The sequence below is a fragment of the Epinephelus lanceolatus genome, chromosome 12 (genome assembly GCF_041903045.1).
Source record: "Epinephelus lanceolatus isolate andai-2023 chromosome 12, ASM4190304v1, whole genome shotgun sequence".
NCBI lineage: Eukaryota > Metazoa > Chordata > Actinopteri > Perciformes > Serranidae > Epinephelus > Epinephelus lanceolatus.
This window is the reverse complement of record NC_135745.1, coordinates 45,004,190-45,010,189: the sequence shown is the minus strand read 5'-3', so window position 1 is coordinate 45,010,189 and position 6,000 is coordinate 45,004,190.

Sequence of the window (6,000 nt, the reverse complement as noted above, 5' to 3'; positions counted from 1 at the left end):
AGAGTTAACACACTCAGAGTGTCCCTCATCTCAGGGTTAACACACTCAGAGTTTCCCTCATCTCAGGGTTAACACACTCAGAGTTTCCCTCATCTCAGAGTTAACACACTCAGAGTTTCCTTCATCTCAGAGTTAACACACTCAGAGTTTCCTTCATCTCAGAGTTAACACACTCAGAGTGTCCCTCATCTCAGAGTTAACACACTCAGAGTGTCCCTCATCTCAGGGTTAACACACTCAGAGTTTCCCTCATCTCAGGGTTAACATACTCAGAGTTTCCCTCATCTCAGGGTTAACACACTCAGAGTTTCCCTCATCTCAGGGTTAACATACTCAGAGTTTCCTTGATCTCAGAGTTAACACGCTCAGAGTTTCCCTCATCTCAGGGTTAACACACTCAGAGTTTCCCTCATCTCAGGGTTAACACACTCAGAGTTTCCCTCATCTCAGGGTTAACATACTCAGAGTGTCCCTCATCTCAGAGTTAACACACTCAGAGTTTCCCTCATCTCAGAGTTAACACACTCAAAGTTTCCCTCATCTCAGAGTTAACACACTCAGAGTTTCCCTCATCTCAGAGTTAACACACTCAAAGTTTCCCTCATCTCAGAGTTAACACACTCAGAGTTTCCCTCATCTCAGGGTTAACACACTCAAAGTTTCCCTCATCTCAGAGTTAACACACTCAGAGTGTCCCTCATCTCAGGGTTAACACACTCAGAGTTTCCCTCATCTCAGGGTTAACATACTCAGAGTTTCCTTGATCTCAGATTTAACACGCTCAGAGTTTCCCTCATCTCAGGGTTAACACACTCAGAGTTTCCCTCATCTCAGGGTTAACACACTCAGAGTTTCCCTCATCTCAGGGTTAACATACTCAGAGTGTCCCTCATCTCAGAGTTAACACACTCAGAGTTTCCCTTATCTCAGAGTTAACACACTCAAAGTTTCCCTCATCTCAGAGTTAACACACTCAGAGTTTCCCTCATCTCAGGGTTAACACACTCAAAGTTTCCCTCATCTCAGAGTTAACACGCTCTGAGTTTCCCTCATCTCAGAGTTAACACACTCAGAGTTTCCCTCATCTCAGAGTTAACACACTCAGAGTTTCCTTCATCTCAGAGTTAACACACTCAGAGTTTCCTTCATCTCAGAGTTAACACACTCAGAGTGTCCCTCATCTCAGAGTTAACACACTCAGAGTGTCCCTCATCTCAGGGTTAACACACTCAGAGTTTCCCTCATCTCAGGGTTAACATACTCAGAGTTTCCCTCATCTCAGAGTTAACACACTCAGAGTTTCCCTCATCTCAGAGTTAACACACTCAGAGTGTCCCTCATCTCAGGGTTAACACACTCAGAGTTTCCCTCATCTCAGGGTTAACATACTCAGAGTTTCCTTGATCTCAGAGTTAACACGCTCAGAGTTTCCCTCATCTCAGGGTTAACACACTCAGAGTTTCCCTCATCTCAGGGTTAACACACTCAGAGTTTCCCTCATCTCAGGGTTAACATACTCAGAGTGTCCCTCATCTCAGAGTTAACACACTCAGAGTTTCCCTCATCTCAGAGTTAACACACTCAAAGTTTCCCTCATCTCAGAGTTAACACACTCAGAGTTTCCCTCATCTCAGAGTTAACACACTCAAAGTTTCCCTCATCTCAGAGTTAACACACTCAGAGTTTCCCTCATCTCAGGGTTAACACACTCAAAGTTTCCCTCATCTCAGAGTTAACACACTCAGAGTGTCCCTCATCTCAGGGTTAACACACTCAGAGTTTCCCTCATCTCAGGGTTAACATACTCAGAGTTTCCTTGATCTCAGATTTAACACGCTCAGAGTTTCCCTCATCTCAGGGTTAACACACTCAGAGTTTCCCTCATCTCAGGGTTAACACACTCAGAGTTTCCCTCATCTCAGGGTTAACATACTCAGAGTGTCCCTCATCTCAGAGTTAACACACTCAGAGTTTCCCTTATCTCAGAGTTAACACACTCAAAGTTTCCCTCATCTCAGAGTTAACACACTCAGAGTTTCCCTCATCTCAGGGTTAACACACTCAAAGTTTCCCTCATCTCAGAGTTAACACGCTCTGAGTTTCCCTCATCTCAGAGTTAACACACTCAGAGTTTCCCTCATCTCAGAGTTAACACACTCAAAGTTTCCCTCATCTCAGAGTTAACACACTCAGAGTTTCCCTCATCTCAGGGTTAACACACTCAAAGTTTCCCTCATCTCAGAGTTAACACGCTCAGAGTTTCCCTCATCTCAGAGTTAACACACTCAAAGTTTCCCTCATCTCAGAGTTAACACACTCAGAGCTTCCCTCATCTCAGAGTTAACACACTCAGAGTTTCCCTCATCTCAGAGTTAACACACTCAGAGTTTCCCTCATCTCAGAGTTAACACACTCAGAGTTTCCCTCATCTCAGAGTTAACACACTCAGAGTTTCCCTCATCTCAGAGTTAACATATTCAGAGTGTCCCTCATCTCAGAGGTAACACACTCAGAGTTTCCCTCATCTCAGAGTTAACACACTCAGAGTTTCCCTCATCTCAGAGGTAACACACTCAGAGTTTCCCTCATCTCAGAGTTAACACACTCAGAGTTTCCCTCATCTCAGAGTTAACACGCTCTGAGTTTCCCTCATCTCAGAGTTAACACACTCAGAGTTTCCCTCATCTCAGAGTTAACACACTCAGAGTTTCCCTCATCTCAGAGTTAACACGCTCTGAGTTTCCCTCATCTCAGAGTTAACACACTCAGAGTGTCCCTCATCTCAGAGTTAACACACTCAGAGTTTCCCTCATCTCAGAGTTAACACGCTCAGAGTTTCCCTCATCTCAGGGTTAACACACTCAGAGTGTCCTTCATCTCAGAGTTAACACGCTCAGAGTTTCCCTCATCTCAGAGTTAACACACTCAGAGTTTCCCTCATCTCAGAGTTAACACACTCAGAGTGTCCCTCATCTCAGAGTTAACACACTCAGAGTTTCCTTGATCTCAGAGTTAACACACTCAGAGTTTCCCTCATCTCAGGGTTAACACACTCAGAGTTTCCCTCATCTCAGAGTTAACACACTCAGAGTTTCCCTCATCTCAGAGTTAACACACTCAGAGTTTCCCTCATCTCAGAGTTAACACACTCAAAGTTTCCCTCATCTCAGAGTTAACACGCTCAGAGTTTCCCTCATCTCAGGGTTAACACACTCAGAGTGTCCTTCATCTCAGAGTTAACACGCTCAGAGTTTCCCTCATCTCAGAGTTAACACACTCAGAGTTTCCCTCATCTCAGAGTTAACACACTCAGAGTGTCCCTCATCTCAGAGTTAACACACTCAGAGTTTCCTTGATCTCAGAGTTAACACACTGAGAGTTTCCCTCATCTCAGGGTTAACACACTCAGAGTTTCCTTGATCTCAGAGTTAACACGCTCAGAGTGTCCCTCATCTCAGAGTTAACACACTCAGAGTTTCCCTCATCTCAGAGTTAACACACTCAGAGTTTCCCTCATCTCAGAGTTAACATACTCAGAGTGTCCCTCATCTCAGAGTTAACACACTCAGAGTTTCCCTCATCTCAGAGTTAACACACTCAGAGTTTCCCTCATCTCAGAGTTAACACACTCAGAGTGTCCTTCATCTCAGAGTTAACACGCTCAGAGTTTCCCTCATCTCAGAGTTAACACACTCAGAGTTTCCCTCATCTCAGAGTTAACACACTCAGAGTGTCCTTCATCTCAGAGTTAACACACTCAGAGTGTCCCTCATCTCAGAGTTAACACACTCAGAGTTTCCCTCATCTCAGAGTTAACACACTCAGAGTTTCCCTCATCTCAGAGTTAACACACTCAGAGTTTCCCTCATCTCAGAGTTAACACACTCAGAGTTTCCCTCATGTCAGAGTTAACACACTCAGAGTGTCCCTCATCTCAGAGTTAACACACTCAGAGTTTCCCTCATCTCAGAGTTAACACACTCAGAGTTTCCCTCATCTCAGGGTTAACACACTCAGAGTTTCCCTCATCTCAGAGTTAACACACTCAGAGTTTCCCTCATCTCAGAGTTAACACACTCAGAGTTTCCCTCATCTCAGGGTTAACACACTCAGAGTTTCCCTCATCTCAGAGTTAACACACTCAGAGTTTCACTCATCTCAGAGTTAACACACTCAAAGTTTCCCTCATCTCAGAGTTAACACACTCAGAGTGTCCCTCATCTCAGGGTTAACACACTCAGAGTTTCCCTCATCTCAGGGTTAACACACTCAGAGTTTCCCTCATCTCAGAGTTAACACACTCAGAGTTTCCTTCATCTCAGAGTTAACACACTCAGAGTTTCCTTCATCTCAGAGTTAACACACTCAGAGTGTCCCTCATCTCAGAGTTAACACACTCAGAGTGTCCCTCATCTCAGGGTTAACATACTCAGAGTTTCCCTCATCTCAGGGTTAACACACTCAGAGTTTCCCTCATCTCAGGGTTAACATACTCAGAGTTTCCCTCATCTCAGAGTTAACACACTCAGAGTTTCCCTCATCTCAGAGTTAACACACTCAGAGTGTCCCTCATCTCAGGGTTAACACACTCAGAGTTTCCCTCATCTCAGGGTTAACATACTCAGAGTTTCCTTGATCTCAGAGTTAACACGCTCAGAGTTTCCCTCATCTCAGGGTTAACACACTCAGAGTTTCCCTCATCTCAGGGTTAACACACTCAGAGTTTCCCTCATCTCAGGGTTAACATACTCAGAGTGTCCCTCATCTCAGAGTTAACACACTCAGAGTTTCCCTCATCTCAGAGTTAACACACTCAAAGTTTCCCTCATCTCAGAGTTAACACACTCAGAGTTTCCCTCATCTCAGAGTTAACACACTCAAAGTTTCCCTCATCTCAGAGTTAACACACTCAGAGTTTCCCTCATCTCAGGGTTAACACACTCAAAGTTTCCCTCATCTCAGAGTTAACACACTCAGAGTGTCCCTCATCTCAGGGTTAACACACTCAGAGTTTCCCTCATCTCAGGGTTAACATACTCAGAGTTTCCTTGATCTCAGATTTAACACGCTCAGAGTTTCCCTCATCTCAGGGTTAACACACTCAGAGTTTCCCTCATCTCAGGGTTAACACACTCAGAGTTTCCCTCATCTCAGGGTTAACATACTCAGAGTGTCCCTCATCTCAGAGTTAACACACTCAGAGTTTCCCTTATCTCAGAGTTAACACACTCAAAGTTTCCCTCATCTCAGAGTTAACACACTCAGAGTTTCCCTCATCTCAGGGTTAACACACTCAAAGTTTCCCTCATCTCAGAGTTAACACGCTCTGAGTTTCCCTCATCTCAGAGTTAACACACTCAGAGTTTCCCTCATCTCAGAGTTAACACACTCAGAGTTTCCTTCATCTCAGAGTTAACACACTCAGAGTTTCCTTCATCTCAGAGTTAACACACTCAGAGTGTCCCTCATCTCAGAGTTAACACACTCAGAGTGTCCCTCATCTCAGGGTTAACACACTCAGAGTTTCCCTCATCTCAGGGTTAACATACTCAGAGTTTCCCTCATCTCAGAGTTAACACACTCAGAGTTTCCCTCATCTCAGAGTTAACACACTCAGAGTGTCCCTCATCTCAGGGTTAACACACTCAGAGTTTCCCTCATCTCAGGGTTAACATACTCAGAGTTTCCTTGATCTCAGAGTTAACACGCTCAGAGTTTCCCTCATCTCAGGGTTAACACACTCAGAGTTTCCCTCATCTCAGGGTTAACACACTCAGAGTTTCCCTCATCTCAGGGTTAACATACTCAGAGTGTCCCTCATCTCAGAGTTAACACACTCAGAGTTTCCCTCATCTCAGAGTTAACACACTCAAAGTTTCCCTCATCTCAGAGTTAACACACTCAGAGTTTCCCTCATCTCAGAGTTAACACACTCAAAGTTTCCCTCATCTCAGAGTTAACACACTCAGAGTTTCCCTCATCTCAGGGTTAACACACTCA